Source organism: Artemia sp. Qi Xiang Cuo, chromosome 2 (genome assembly GCF_049724085.1).
Source record: "Artemia sp. Qi Xiang Cuo chromosome 2, ASM4972408v1, whole genome shotgun sequence".
NCBI lineage: Eukaryota > Metazoa > Arthropoda > Branchiopoda > Anostraca > Artemiidae > Artemia > Artemia sp. Qi Xiang Cuo.
Window position 1 is genome coordinate 87,579,911 of NC_142795.1, and position 15,024 is coordinate 87,594,934.

Here is a 15,024-nt window from a genome sequence, read left to right on the forward strand (position 1 = left end):
AAATTTCTACATTAAAAAAAGCTAAATTTTAGAGCAGCTTAATATACGCTATTTCAAATATGTCATGTTGCATGTGCACCTCTCGTAACGAACCGTGACGAAATTGTTATGTCATTATTATTTATTCTATTATTGACCTGCCATTAATTTTACGTAATCACCAGGAGAAAATGATGTGTCTAACGTCGCAAAGTCCATTTACCCCTCCCCTATTCTTTCTTTTATCTCGGTCCCTAAGTTATTCGTCTTTATCACGATTTCTTTTTGTGTGCAACTTTTTAGTCTTAACATTACAGCGTTGCTTGTTAAGTTTATTTGCTGTGTGTGTGTGTTTTTTTCCTCTTCGTCCTACTCTACAGTTTTGCAATTTATAAACGGGTAATTAATGATTACATTATTTTTCTACATAAGGCTTCGAATTGTATACTATAATTCATTATGTATCTATCCTGCTACTGGTGGACTTTCATTGAAGCTATCAAATCTCAAAATTTATAGAGGCCCATCTAGTGCTAAAATGTAGGCCTGCGAACTATTTTGCAGCCGATAATGGCACTTGTATGCTAGATGTCTCCCTAATCAACACACTTCCTCTTTTTTTTTTAATCTGACGTCGCGGAAGTTTCATTCAGTTGTAGCAGAAAGTCGCCGTTTAAAGTTCCATTATTTAAGTTACGCTATTACGGGTTCATAAAATTTCTTATACGTCCATCCAGGGGTGGACACAGAATTGATATTTGGATGGGGCGCCAACGAAGATTGGCTCCTTCACTTGTATTTTCGCCCCTCCACCTCATTAATTGCGTACTTTTGACCCTCTGAGGGGACACACGCCCTTAAAACCACCCCTGGATCCACTCCTGTGTCCATTTAGCTCAAAATATAGTATTAGTCAGAAGTAAGTCTAAGGGGTTGTTATTCTTAGTAAGATCAAAGAGATATAGAAAAAAATTTCCAATAGCTCTATGGTAAAAAGTGTGCTTCAAAAGTGTTTTTGTTGGCACCGCTAGTGGGGCAGTGAAATATAGTCTACCACTCCCCTAACAGAGACATTGGGGCAGTGCATAGAGAGATGATTAACGTCGTATTTGGAGGATAAGTTTTATATCTACGTGATTTTTCCAGTAATAAAACATACTAAAATAAAATACAGTTTTTGACAAAAGTATTTGTTTACTCTGTGATTTTGGGAGGATGCAAGTCCTATCGGTAATTTAAGATTTGTGTGTATTCAACTAGAAATACAAAAAAAACATTTTGAAAGCCAGCTTTTAATGTTCTATAAAAACTGATTTAAAACAATTTTAAGGTTTTTCTAATATGATAGTAGGCAAAAAATTGGGAAAAGCTAGGGGATAAAAATCCTTTAAATCCTCGGAAAGGCTATACTCAGTAATCTATTGTCAACACATTTCGGCTTGTGGGTAACATTAAATCAATTACAAAACCGCTTTTCAGGTAGGCCTATCAATTACAAAACCAAAATTTCAAATATGAAAATCGCTTACAAACATAAGAAAACAGACCGACTACTTTGAAATGTGATTAATGATTTAGACTTAATTGCGTCATCAGACTTGATGCGTGATTAAAATTTGAGACTAAGGGGAAAATACGTGATTCAAATAGTTTTCCATGTTTTGATTGATTTAAAATTTTTGCAGAGTCAAACAGGTACATGGGGTGGTGCTGGGTGGATGTTTATAAGTTTTTATTGTGTAGTCATTCTAGATCACTCTAGAATGTCATTCTAGATCATTCTAGATCACATCATGAATCCGTGTATGTATTCTAAGATTCATTCTAGTTTATTTTGATGAACATGCTAGGCTGTTAAGAATATAGTTTGCTATGAATGCTGTACCCATAAACTAGTTAGCCTACTGAAGCGTTTGATTTTTATACTATTCAGGAAATAACAACGAAATTTAGTCTGGAATCGATAGAAATAAAGGATGATAAAAATATGGTCAAAACTATGAGATACAGTTTTGACCGGTCCGTTAAATGTCATCTTCGTCTTTTGCTATTTCATTTCAATACATATTTCATTTCAATAGCATCGAAAATATTTTCGGTACTTATGCATTATAACTAAACTAGCGCTATACACGAAAGAAATCAAGTTTGGTTAATGCTAATGAAAAAAATAAAATATGATGAATATATAATATTTTAGAAACAAATTTGGGCTATATATTTGCAAATTAGAGGGGGTGGGGGTAAGCATAGCATATATAAAAACGTAACCTAACCTAGGTACCCTCCCCCCCTAAACCCCAAAAAACAATCGTTTAAATATTGTAAACTCTATGAGAAACCACGCTTTGCCATCAATTTATCTAGAAAAAACCCGTTTGTCTGCTTTCGTGTCTGGTTTCTTTGTACATTCTATAGCGCTGGTTTAGTTATAATGCATAAGTACCATATTTTCTTTCGAATCCCAAATCCTCGATCCCAAAAACCGTTTTGACTTTTTGGTGGTTATGATTATAAGATAACAGTGTGGTTTTCGTGGTTTTGCAATAACGATTACTATGTAAATGAAAACTTAAAATTAAACTGGGAAAAGACTGGTCCAAAAATTCCATTAGACGTATTAGATGTTCTCCACTACCGTTTTCAATTGATATCAAAAATTAGTTTCAGCATGCGAATCCTCGGCTGGATTATACATCCATAAATGACCATCTGTACGAAAAACAATAGTCAGGGTGAAATCATTTTCTTATACTGTAGTTTTAGGGCTTTCAATATATCGGAGGCAGGAATGAGGCAAATTTTGGTTCCCCCGTAAATGACTACTGAGTAAAGTCTATTATCAACGATTATTAAGATAATTTCGATTGTTTAAATGAATTTAATTAAGTTAGATAGTTTTCATGTTTTATCAGTTTCCATAGTTTCAATGAAACTATGGCAAAAAAAAATCAGTAGATTTGGAACTAAAAAAAAATCTACTCTAAAAAAAATCGCATGTCGAAACAAGAATTTAGCTGAGAATATTATATGACAATACCACTACATTGCCCTATTTATGCTGTAAATACTGTTAGTTTTGTCTCTTTTTGAATTAATAATCTATAGTGAAAATCGAGATCACCTAAAAGAAGCTTTAGTTCATGCCAACGTCCTACATATTTCACGTAATTGAATATTTGCTTTCGGATATAATGAAAAGAAAACGGGTTTTAATTTTAATAAAGCAGTGAAACAATAAAAAAAACAGATGAACACTTTAATTAAAAAAAAATTCCGAATATGTCCGGGAGGCTTTCTCAACGGAGAAAAAAACGAAAATATTTTTTTTTAAATAGCACACATTGAAATACAGCAACTGAACACACGAAGAAGAAAAAAATATATAAATGAATAAGTAAGAAACAAACTCACATGTTAAACAAAACTTCTAGCACTGGCGTCTTACCAGAGAGACAAAAGCGAATGTCTATTTTGATACCATGTGGTACTCTCCTCTTAAAATCAGTTTATAAATCGGTGTTAAAGAAAACATATTTTCGTTTTTTTGTTGTTTTTGGGGTGGGCAGCGACATTAGTAATTATTTATTTTGTGAAGATTTGACATCCATCGGTCTAGTCTCTCATTCCATATTTTCAACTTCTGCCTATTTCGACTGGTTTATCAGGACATGGATGTGGAACACCAGGCTTTGTTTTCCCATACCTCAGTCTGGGAACTGCCTCATGGAAAAGCTTTGAACTGGTTATTTGATCCTTGACGTTGGATTTATGTATTTCTTAACGATCAAAAATTGGCTTTTACTACCAACTTCGACAACGAGCAGTCGTTTTGAAAGCTTGCATTTCTCACCGATATGTTTTCAAACATTACTGTGTTTTATGTTAAAATTCAGGAACAGAACAACAGCATTTTTTCTATCATTGTATATATTTCTAAAAGTAAAAAATATCTAATAGAAATACTGAAGCTCACATATTGTAAACTTTCGAACAGTTTCATGTTATTTCTGAATAGTCGAACACCAAGTTTTCAATCTTTCCCAGTGTTGAAGCATTGGCCATTGATCATTTAAAGAATTCGAAATCAAAATCCTCTGAAATTCTTTTAAATCGAAACGAATTTGCATCTTTAAAAATTAAAAATTGGCTTTTTCTAATGAAAGTAAAGAGTGACATTAAAACTTAAAAAGAACAGAAATTATTCTGTATATAAGGGGGGTCTTCTATCCTCAAACACCCATTGTTTACGCGAAATTCCTATAATGCTATGCTGAAAACATTTATGAAACATTTATTGTGCTTGAGCAGTCGTTCTTAAAGCATAGGGGACAAAAATTCAAACTTTAGCGTAAAGAGGGGAGGGCCTAAGTAGGAGGCAACCCACTCATATATGGAGTAATTTATGTTCGTTTCAAGTTTTACTTTTTGCTTTCATTTGACAAAATCTTTTATTTATTAAGTTTCTGTTCGTTTTTAATACCGTGCCTAGGGCTACCCTAGTTTTCGAGATTCGACCCCCCCCACCCTCAGTACTAATCCTTCCAATAAAAGTTTTACTTAGCAGAACAATGCTTCAACAAAAAATTGCTGTTTTTAGAGCCATTATGGATGGATGAGTTCTCTGGTTTCCTTATTTATTAAATTAATCAAATTGTTAGATTTTTGGTTTGATGGATTGATGATGGGAGGTACCGAATGGTTTTTTATTTGATTTTTGTCGTTTCTTGTTTTGTTTTGGTGGGTGATTGTCGTCACATTCCATAAGTTGATTTATATTTTAGGCCTAATGGGGAGATTATTTACCTAAACATGCTTTGCTTCAGGTTTTGTTATGTTTTTTGTTGATTGTTGATTGATTTTTTTTCTTCAAAAAAAAAAAAAAAATGTCATGGGATCTCATGTTACTCAAAAAGAGCACTAGATTTTCAAATGCCCATTCGAATCAACCTTTTTCTTATAATGTAGGAACACGAACTAAAGGTGGCCGAACATATGCGCGAACATTTTTTCTCTTGAAAACTAAGAAGTTTCACATTTTGTGATTAGATGCTTCGAGGCTCTCGCACACGTTCAATTTTATTTCATAATTTATACCAAGATGACACCCCTTTCTGGGAGCTCGATTCCTATTTCTAAAATTGTTCTTATTTCCATGTGCTAAAAGTATTTGACGAGAAAACTTAGAGTACATATTTGGAATCAGCATTCAAAATAACTTTTGTTTTTGCATATATTTTAATCGAAACTTCGCTTTTTAGAGTCTTGGTGTCTATTAACAATGACTCTTAAGGCTCTCTTAAATGTGAGAGAGGCTACTACTCCCTCCTTCAACCCCCTTTTTTACATTCAAGTTTAGGTATAATTTTACATTCAACAAACAAAGCTCATGCTAGTACTTGCCCCCCTCCCTCATCTCTGGGGAAATTTCTTACATACTATTTCATTATTTCATACGTCCTACATATTTCACGTAATTGAATGTTTACTTTCTGATATAATGCAAAGGCAGTTTAGTTATAGCAGTTGACGGGATTTATAATTTTTAATTGGAAATAGTCCCCAAATCCGTGCCGAAAACCGGCGGTGCGCCGCTGAAAATATTTCAGTGCTCATGGTCTCCCTCTACCCCTGTCTCCTGTACCCCCTGTACCACTCCTCCTGTACCGCTAAGCATAAGAATATAATGTCTAATATTGCACAAGAAATTTTTCCTGCAAGAACTATCACCCCGTATCATCCCGGGTTAATCCAAAAATTTTCCTGCGAATTAAAGGAGACTAGAAATTAGTTTCAACCCCCATGCCCTCTGTCTATATCCTTCTATATATCCACCTGAAGGCTAATAATGAGTTAGAAAATTGGGGCATAGAGAAAGCATTTTTTGAGATTTTTCCATACATACATCCCATCTACAGAAAAATCCACCAGTACTTGTTGATTATAGCTGATATGCTATAATCTACGCGTAATCTCTATAGCCTACGTAGTTTCATCCAGTACGAAATGTATCAACTTAGTCAAATGGAGCTTTAAAATCAGTGCGTACATTAAACGCTTTGTTTGTATGGACTACCTGCGTCTTTGGGAGGGAATGTGCTACCGCCCCGCATTACTGCCTCAGATATTGGAAAGTTCAACATACAATTATTTCATAATTTCTGATCGATCAGCTATTCCAGAATTTCCATCTGGTAGCCCCTTCTGTTTCCTTGAAAGAAACTCTTAATTTACGTCACAAATTGGCAAAAAAGCCACTGATGTGACATAGTTTTTTCTACTTAAAAAGACACTAGAACCTTTAATTTCTGTTCAAAGGAGACTTTTCTCGATTTTTTGGGACCATTGGTTCAGTGCGTTCACCTCTAGGGAAAAAAGAAGAAATTTTCCTCCAAAAAAATCTGAAATTTTACATTTTTGTAGATAGGGACTTGAAACCTTAGTAAAAAGATTATTTGACATGTTGAATTTATAACGTAAATTTCGTCAAGACCATTCACCTATTTGGGGGTCTTTTAACCACTTGGAACATTGTTAGAACAGCACAACTTTTTTGTGACTTGATGGTTTTCGGCACTGTGTGCGTAATGAATAACGTATGCCTGGACCAGGTTATAATCACATTTGTCGATATAGCCGAAGTTACGCACTAATAAGCAACAACTATATACGCCGTTTAGAATTCCTCGAGTTTTTTTTTGAAATTTTTGATTGACCCATAAAATTCAAGAGGGGAAGCAAAATTTTTTTGAAACTAAATTGAAGATTGAAGCTTGAAACAGCAGTTTTTCTATCTTCAACAGGAATCTCACAATAGGTAAAAAGACTTGTAGAGAACATTTGGAAGCAAATTTGTGTTGCTGCGAACTTTTTAAGCCAATTTCATGCAATCTTGAAGTTACGCTTCTGAAATACAAGTATGGCGCAAAATCACAAAAAAATTTGTGATTTTACACAAAAGTTATTCATAAAATTTGGCTTTTTTATCAACTTTATTTAGTAGCTTTTTCAACTTTTCTTTTATTGCACCGGTACTTTTTCTTGCATTTTGATCCGCCTGTTTTTCGCCTTTTATTGAGCATTTCTGCCTCTGTGGGTACGTTATATTCCGTAAATCTACTGCGTTTGAGTATGATCTGTTCTTTACTTGTATTAAAAAAATTAAACAGTCTTTTCTCTACAGTTTAAGAAATATATTCAGTATACAAGAAAAAAACATCTGTGGAAAGTTGTAATGTAGAAGCATCTTTAGGTAAGATTTTATTAGTTTAACCACCTGTTGGAAAATATTCTGATGACATATTTGTATGTGTTTAAGTGTTAATTCCATTATTTGTTTCTTTATGGAGTCTTTTTAGTGTTTTGGTATATGCTGTTTTTAGTATTTTGTCAAATGGCCTTAAAGATATATCTTCAGTATTCAGTAGCAAGAGCCGTTTTGGTCATTTACCGTTGTTTTTTGAAAGGTTTCCTGGTACTTATGTGTTATATAATACACTCTCGTGAAGTGAAGTTTGGTGAATGCCAACTAAACAAAACAAAATATGATGAAAATATAATACTTTATTAACAAAATTGTGAAAACTGTAAAAAAGAATTATGGAAGGGGGGCCACCCAGAGCGCATTATATTAAATACGTAAGCTAAACTAATTCAACTAACAAAATAATAGCTAGATATTTAATTAAAACATAGCTACTATGTATTTTCCCAGCAGGCCGAAGCTAGTTGTCTGGTATTAACACCGTGAAAAGCGGGTAATTTCTCATGTTCGTGATACAAGTTCTCGAGTGTGTATTATATAACACATAATACCGTTTTCCTAGTCAAAAGTTGAACAAGTGGTTTAATAAATAAAATAAAAATAAATGTTTGTTGGCTGCTGAATGGTTCAGATACAACTACGTATAACGTATATGAGGGTTATGTTGCATAGGTAATGTAAAGATGTCTACATTCTTTACTGCACAGCCTCTAAATTAGTATAGCAAATGGTGAATGTCTTAACCCATTGAAGGAATTTTTTGAACCACTTTTTGAACCATTTACAAATTACCATTTGCTATATAGCAATCCAGGCAGATCTATAACTTATGCCAATGCGCCATAGAATGCGTTTCAGATGTTGGTGAACTGAGTTTTTTGCATCCCCATGAGTAAAACAACTGCAAAACCTTAAGGTCTCTCAGTTTCTAGGCTATTGTGCTGTAATGCTTAGAAATTAATATATATATATATATATATATATATATATATATATATATATATATATATATATATATATATATATATATATATAATATATATATATATATATATATATATATATATATGGCCCGTGCCACATTATAGTCAAACTTGTTGATAAATCAAAATTACGCACGACTACAGCTCCAACTACGTTTGCCGTTCGTAATTTTTCGAGTTGAACATTGTTCAAGTTTCAAACATAAATTTTTTTGACTGACCAATCGGAGTCAAGGTTTAAGGCATAATTTTTAAAACTGGAAAAGATGGAAACTTAGAACAGCGGTTTTTCTATCTGGGAGAGGAATATGACAAAAGTTAAGAAGACTTAGTATTAGTAGAGAACAGTTGGACCACAAATTAATGTTGGTGCAAACTCTTTAAACTAATTTCTTACAATTTAAATTTTTTGCTTTTTAGCTACAAATGTGACGCTAAAATTAAGAAAATTGCCTTGTCATTCATGATATTTGGCTTTCTTTATCGATAAATGTGACCATGATGCGGCACGGACATAAAATTATGGATAAACGCGTTTAGATCTGGATATTATGGCCTTTTCATGGCGGTACGGCATGCTACGGCCTTGTGATATTTTCAATGCATACCGTTACTTGAAAGACACATCTTGCGGTACATGTGGTTCTTGTGTACACCTACTCATCTTATTAATAATATATTTGGTTAAATAATTAGGCTATATTTACCTTATTGGATTATTTTCGTGAGCATTCTCATTCGAATGATGGGGATATTACCTACCTTCAATCGATATTCCGAGTACGACGAGATATTTTTATATTGTGGCCTTTATCTTAGCCATATTATTGTCAACTATTTTCTGAATAGCCCGTAGCCCTTTAAAAAAGTTTTTAAACATTTTAGAGGAGCCATAAAGTTTTACAAAACATACTATTTACCATTAACGATACATATTATATTAATCTGCATTAATTTTAATGTATAAATACAGTATTTTAAGTTTAGGCTACTGGTCGAAACCTCGTCTTTCAAGCTATATTATACTGATACTTTTCGATAACAACAGAATTACGTAAGATGTCAACTTAAATAATGTGTCTAGTGCAGACTTAGCAGTCTTCACCTTTGTTCGTCTTTAAAACGTAGTCTTATCATCGACCAATCAGAATGAAATTTGAAGGCAGATTTTCCAAATCAGGAAAGAAGAAAGTTTGGAACAGCAGTTTTCCTCTTTGTACTCTGAATTTGATCAAGTGCTAGTCGAAAATATTTGTCTGAGATAAGTGTGATTTATGGTTTTCCAACAGCGTACTCACAATTTAAATTGTTTGATCTTGCAGCACAGACAGGACATTAAAATCAACGTAGATCTTGAACCATTCATAGACTTTAGCTTTTTTATTCAAATGTTTTGTCGTTTTAAACCTTTTAACTCTTTCTTGACTGGAAAATTTATAGTATTCTGGGCGTTTTTTTTTTAAGCTCTGTTTATGTTGCATCTTCGGAAATGAAGCCCAAAAACAATATAAGTGGACAGTTTATTGCCTAAAACCAAGTATCTTGTACTTATTAAAATATATACGACAGTTTTTTATTTATAAAACTAGATTTGTATAGAGTCACTAAAAATGGTTATTATTCAAACTAAAATTTAAAGAAAAACTGAAATTTGATAGAAACTTGGAGCCGCAAAAAAGTCTGAAGTGAAAAATTACAAATGCTAAAAAAGAAAGGACTTACTAGTCCCTTCAACAAAAAAAAAAAAAAAAAAAAACAGAATGCCTTTTAAACTAAGATGTTTTTGCTTAATTTATCTAACTTACCAAACTAAAAAACCATTTTATAGTTCATTCTAATACCTTGTTAGGATCTGTACAAAAATCTCAGCCCATTGGAAAACTGTATCGGTATGGGTTTAAAAAGGTTGCAGTTCCTTCTAGACTATAAGGATCTTTCACACCGGTCTCGGTTACGAATCAAGTGCTCTGTAATTTGTACCATTTATTGAAATGAGTGGGGCCAGCTGGGGAGGGAGAGATCGCCCCCTGGATTTTATTGACAACTTAGATTTTGGAAAATATATTTTTTGGTATTTTTATCGAAAAAATCAAACAAGGCAATAGTTTTGTATTTAAAATAGTTTATCCCCCCCCCACCTGATTATTCCATGAACTGGCACCCCTGACTTAGCTATGATTATGTGCAGGTTTCTTATGTGTAAGCAGGATTGAAACGACGATAAAAAGACATTTGTGTTTCTTTGCATAGTCATGTTACATTTATCCATTATCATATTTAACGCTCATTAACTAGTTACTGATAAACTATATAGAGATTAAATCAAATTATAAAGAAAAATCATAATTAGCATCATTTCGACAAAGTCTCCACACGTTTGAATAAATGTATCCATATGGGTCTTAAAGGGGTTGTAAGCCCTTCTAGGTTACAAGGCTCTTATGCCGATCCCTATCATAATTTAAAGGCTCTTAGCTCTGACTGTTGGTGTAACATAAGTTCTTCTATTGCGCAAAGAACTTCGCTGAGCTTTCTAATTCTTTAATCCTAAAGGCTAACACTTTTTCAGGACGACCTCCTGGTTTCATATTAGCAAGGTAGAAGCAGTGTTGCCATTGTTTCTGGTGAAGGTAAATTTTAGCTTTTTGAAACAAATGTAAATGATATGAAGTGGAACAGACAAAAAATAATTCGAATGAACAGTCTACTCATAAGCAAACAGCCAATTCGTGACGCTCTTCTGATAGTGCAATTAGACAATATGGATATTAAAAAAAAAACTATTCTCCCCGGAGGTTTTTCCGTTCCCTTTTTTTCCAAGATGGAAAATAAATGCTCTAGGGTTGAGAAAGTTTTTGCTCGTACGAACTAAAGTTAAAGATTTCACCAAAATTAGAGTTTTTAACTTCTTATTCTTCTAAATATGACAGACTTCTCCCTTGACACTGATTCCAGATGTGTATATATATAAATTTTGGCTTACCGCTTGAACAGAAACTTACATAAGAAATATTTGACGAGAAATCCTTCTTCTTTTAAACGTTTTCTAATGCAAATTGTCTTTGCTTAGTAATTCCAAAGCTGTTAGAAGTTACATATCTCCAATAAGCGGAAAAATAGACATTTTTTCACCGATTGAAAAATAAAAAATTAGATTAGAAAAAAAATTGTCAGATGAAAATTCATCATTTTAGAGTCAGTAACCTACGAAGAACACGTTTTACCAAACAAACAGACTTTTGACAATTTTATTTGACATCTAGAGAAAGAAAAAATCTCAGCTAGTTCTCTTTATAAAAAATCATTTTGAGGTATAAAACTCGTTACCTAAAAATTCTAAGTCACTCCTTTTTAATTCTTTTTATTATCAATAAATCAAGAAAAGGTTTTAGTATATAACAGAAACATTTCTTGTGATCAGTCATCAATATGGGTCTATCATGTTTTATATCAATTCCAACGTAGGTTGTGCTGTAGATCTGAGTCTGTTTATATATTATAAATACTGTGAAATTCTTCTCTTTTAGTTTTTAATTATTGTGCATTTCATGTATATTTAAGTTACCGGTGTTAACCTTTTCTTTCAGGATAATCTTTTTTCCTCCATTCGTAGTGAACTTCCCCACCTGCAAAGTGTCTGCGTATTATTTCTGAAGTAGTTTTTATTTTATTTTGGATTTCAAATTTGACTGTATTAATGGTCTACCACGTAAGGTTGTTAGTTTTTAGATTTTACGACTGTTAACAAGGGAAAAAATTACGATTGGAATTTGGAATTAAAAAAAAAAAATGTGTGATAAGAAAGTAATAACAATTTTTAGAATACCTGACCTATACTCGTTTAAAAAAATCATTGTAACAATTCAAATATTGTCCAATATGCTTACTGCAAAGAAATTATTTTTCCTTAAATTTTCACTCATGGTCAAATTCTGATGATTTGAAATTGGTATAAACATTTTTATTGAAAAAATAATGTAGCTTTTAATAATTATAGACAGTAAGCAATTCTTCTCCTGTATAAAAGGCTTGGTAGAAAAACAAATAGAAAAAGGAGACATCAGTGCTACCAATGAAAGAAAAAACACTTTTTTGTTTTTTAAGATGCTTGGGTAAAAACCTCCAATTTAGGGTTTTCGAACATGGCGATTCCGCTGCCATTTTTTAGGAGTTTTAAGCTCTTTTTTAAAATTCTCCGAAATCAGTTTTTGGTCAACTTAAACTATAAAGTTATTTTTCCTGATTCACCTTGAAATGAAAAATATTCCCTCACTTAACAGTTTTTTCGAAAATGCGTTTTTAAACGTTCTACTGCAAACATCATATGACAGAAATTTTCTCTGTATGTAAAGATATTTTTTAAAGTTTTCTACTTCTGTTAAAATTGAGCTATAGACGGCTGATCAAGATAAAACTAAAGTAACTACCAAATCCGTATTTTAATTAAATAAAAGTAAATTAAGTAAAATTAAATAATCAGAAATAAAGTAAATTAAATAATCAAAAATTCTTACAAATAGGCTTAAAAAATATGTCAAAACACTTCAATAAATAAAACAAACAAGAAATAAATAATTCTTTCTCTGTTTCATTCAAGAGAAGTCGTTAAAGTTAAAAAAAATGAAGTCGTTCTATTTCTTTTGAGCTCAGCACAGGGATGTATTTTGCCTGAATTGTGAATGAAATTTCTGAACAATTTGCTTAGACAGTCCAAATATAGAAAAATTTTCAACACACATACAACGCAACACAATTGTCATAACACAAATCTTCCAACCAAAACCTCACGTAATTGATGATGATTGAAAACGTCTCAAATAAGGTTTTGGTAAGTAAATTTAACCGATCATTCTAGCGCTTATTCGCCTTGAGGGGTTGGGTTGATAGCCTATACAATATTAGTAATTGTTAGTCGTTAATAAGTCATGCTCATCAGCCTAAAGAAGCTCATGCTCGTCTATTAATCTTTACCCAAAATATTACCATATTACCAAAATATTACCGTCGTAAATATTACCATTTGTTTCGTGTGGAGGAATCGCATTTTCAGGGAAAAATACGCCACGACGCAGCATTACTGCCTTTGAAACTAGGAAGAAGGATAAGCGCCAGTTTCCCAGTAACTTTTAATCAATTGATCCGATCCATTATGATCGCAATTATAAAAAAAGCTTTGTTACATGCAATCAATGGTCTGCGTAGCACAAGTACCGATCTCCCAATTCTCTGCCTTTGGCCGGGAGTGTAATACGTGGATAAAGGAAAAGTATGCGACACCGTGCTTTTCCCCCATATTTTTCCTGGTACCCATTTGGAGTTGGGTGGACTCTGTCTGAGCTTACAGAGTCACGCTACTAATCTCCATTCCGAACTAAAGAATCAGCGACCCCGTGACTCGAACTCTTGCCCTCATGGACACAGTATTGCATGTCCAGCACGCCAGCCACTCGTCTAGTACTGCAAATTAAGCCGTCATTATGAATACAATTATAGCACAATGATAGTTATGATGCTTTAATAACTATTGGAACTTATGGTCATCCATTAATCTATACGTGAAGTCTATTAATTGGCTTACATTGGCACATTATAATAATAAATTTATTCATATAAAAACCGGTGACTGATTTGACCTTTGTGTGAGATGAAAGAGTTCATTATTTATTATCATTAGGACAGTTAGCAGAATGGGTTATCTGAACCATACTATTTTTGAAGTGAGAGTAAGTATTCCAGCTAGAATTGGGCGAGGGGGTCCATTTCTATTCGGACCATTTTTGACCGAGATTGCAGCTTCATTTTTGTCCCTATATCAGAATGTTTCCCGGGGCGGAATCAGATATGGTGGTAAGTGAAAGAGGTTTTTGTTGAGCCATTTGGGTATCTGGGAATACTCAGCCATTTGGGAGAATCCTTCTCACCTTTCACCCTTCATTCACCCCTTCTTCTAAGGACGGCTCTGCAGGGATCTGGACCAAATAGCGGCATTTTTTTTTCTTTTTGGTTTTCACTCTCTGGAAATTTTTCCTTGTTTATCTTTTCCACATTTTTCTTACGTCACATTTAGCTAAAGGTGCCTTAAACGTATTTACTCTTGTATTTTTGGGGTCGGTGAGGGGGGGAGATCGAGGCATACCTTAGTGGGGGAGAAAATTCCCTAAATATTATCAAGGATATTTACCCATAGCGGTTGTCAGATCACAGCCAAACTTAGTCAGTCCTAACAGTTGATGCCCTTCTTATTCATTTAACAAGGCAAAAGGAGGGGGTGTCAGTAAAATCTTGCCATCATAACATCTAATACAAAGGAACGTCCAATTACAACCTTCATTTGTGGGAAGTCGCTCCTATCTAGAAGAGACTCATAGTCGCTCCTTTCTAGAGTTCTTATAAACCTTTGGTGTTAGGGGATTTGGGGTTTCAAAATCTCATGTCATCACTCTACAAGGTGGGCTAGCAGAATTCAGCCAAAGCTGGTCAACGATTATATCAGTAGTTTTGGGCGTCCGTTCTCGATTTGATCTCTGGTACAGAAAGGTTACATTATTCCAATCTGTATCCGTCGTATATTATCCGAATTTGGTATCCAGATCAGCAACCAGAGTTCTTGTTTGTCTCTTTAGGGTGGTTCGAGACAAATTTAATAGATAACAGAACCTTAGCCCCTGGAAGGAAGTGCCATATGAGCTTTAAGGTTGTGTTTTATTTATTTGTAAGGTGTTTTCTTTACATTCGTAGACCGACTGTTCAAGTTCTTTACGTGGGTTTAAGTCTTTTAGAATAAAAACCTTTTTGATG

General features: G+C 33.5%; 1 protein-coding gene across 5 annotated transcripts in view; it reads left to right on the plus strand.

Moving 5' to 3' along the window:
• Positions 1 to 15,024, plus strand: part of LOC148955750 (organic cation transporter protein-like) — a 147,152-nt gene that overhangs the window by 59,658 nt on the left and 72,470 nt on the right. For 2 of the 5 annotated variants that reach the window (XM_089104074.1, XM_089104057.1), the window contains exon 2: positions 10,796 to 10,856. The exons of 1 other annotated variant lie outside the window; for it this stretch is intronic. The gene's annotated coding sequence lies outside the window, so the exon portion shown is untranslated. Of the gene's footprint in view, positions 1 to 1,689; positions 1,783 to 7,794; positions 7,916 to 10,795; positions 10,857 to 15,024 lie in introns of those variants that run through there. 2 more of the 5 variants (XM_089104066.1, XM_089104084.1) reach the window with 2 other exon arrangements.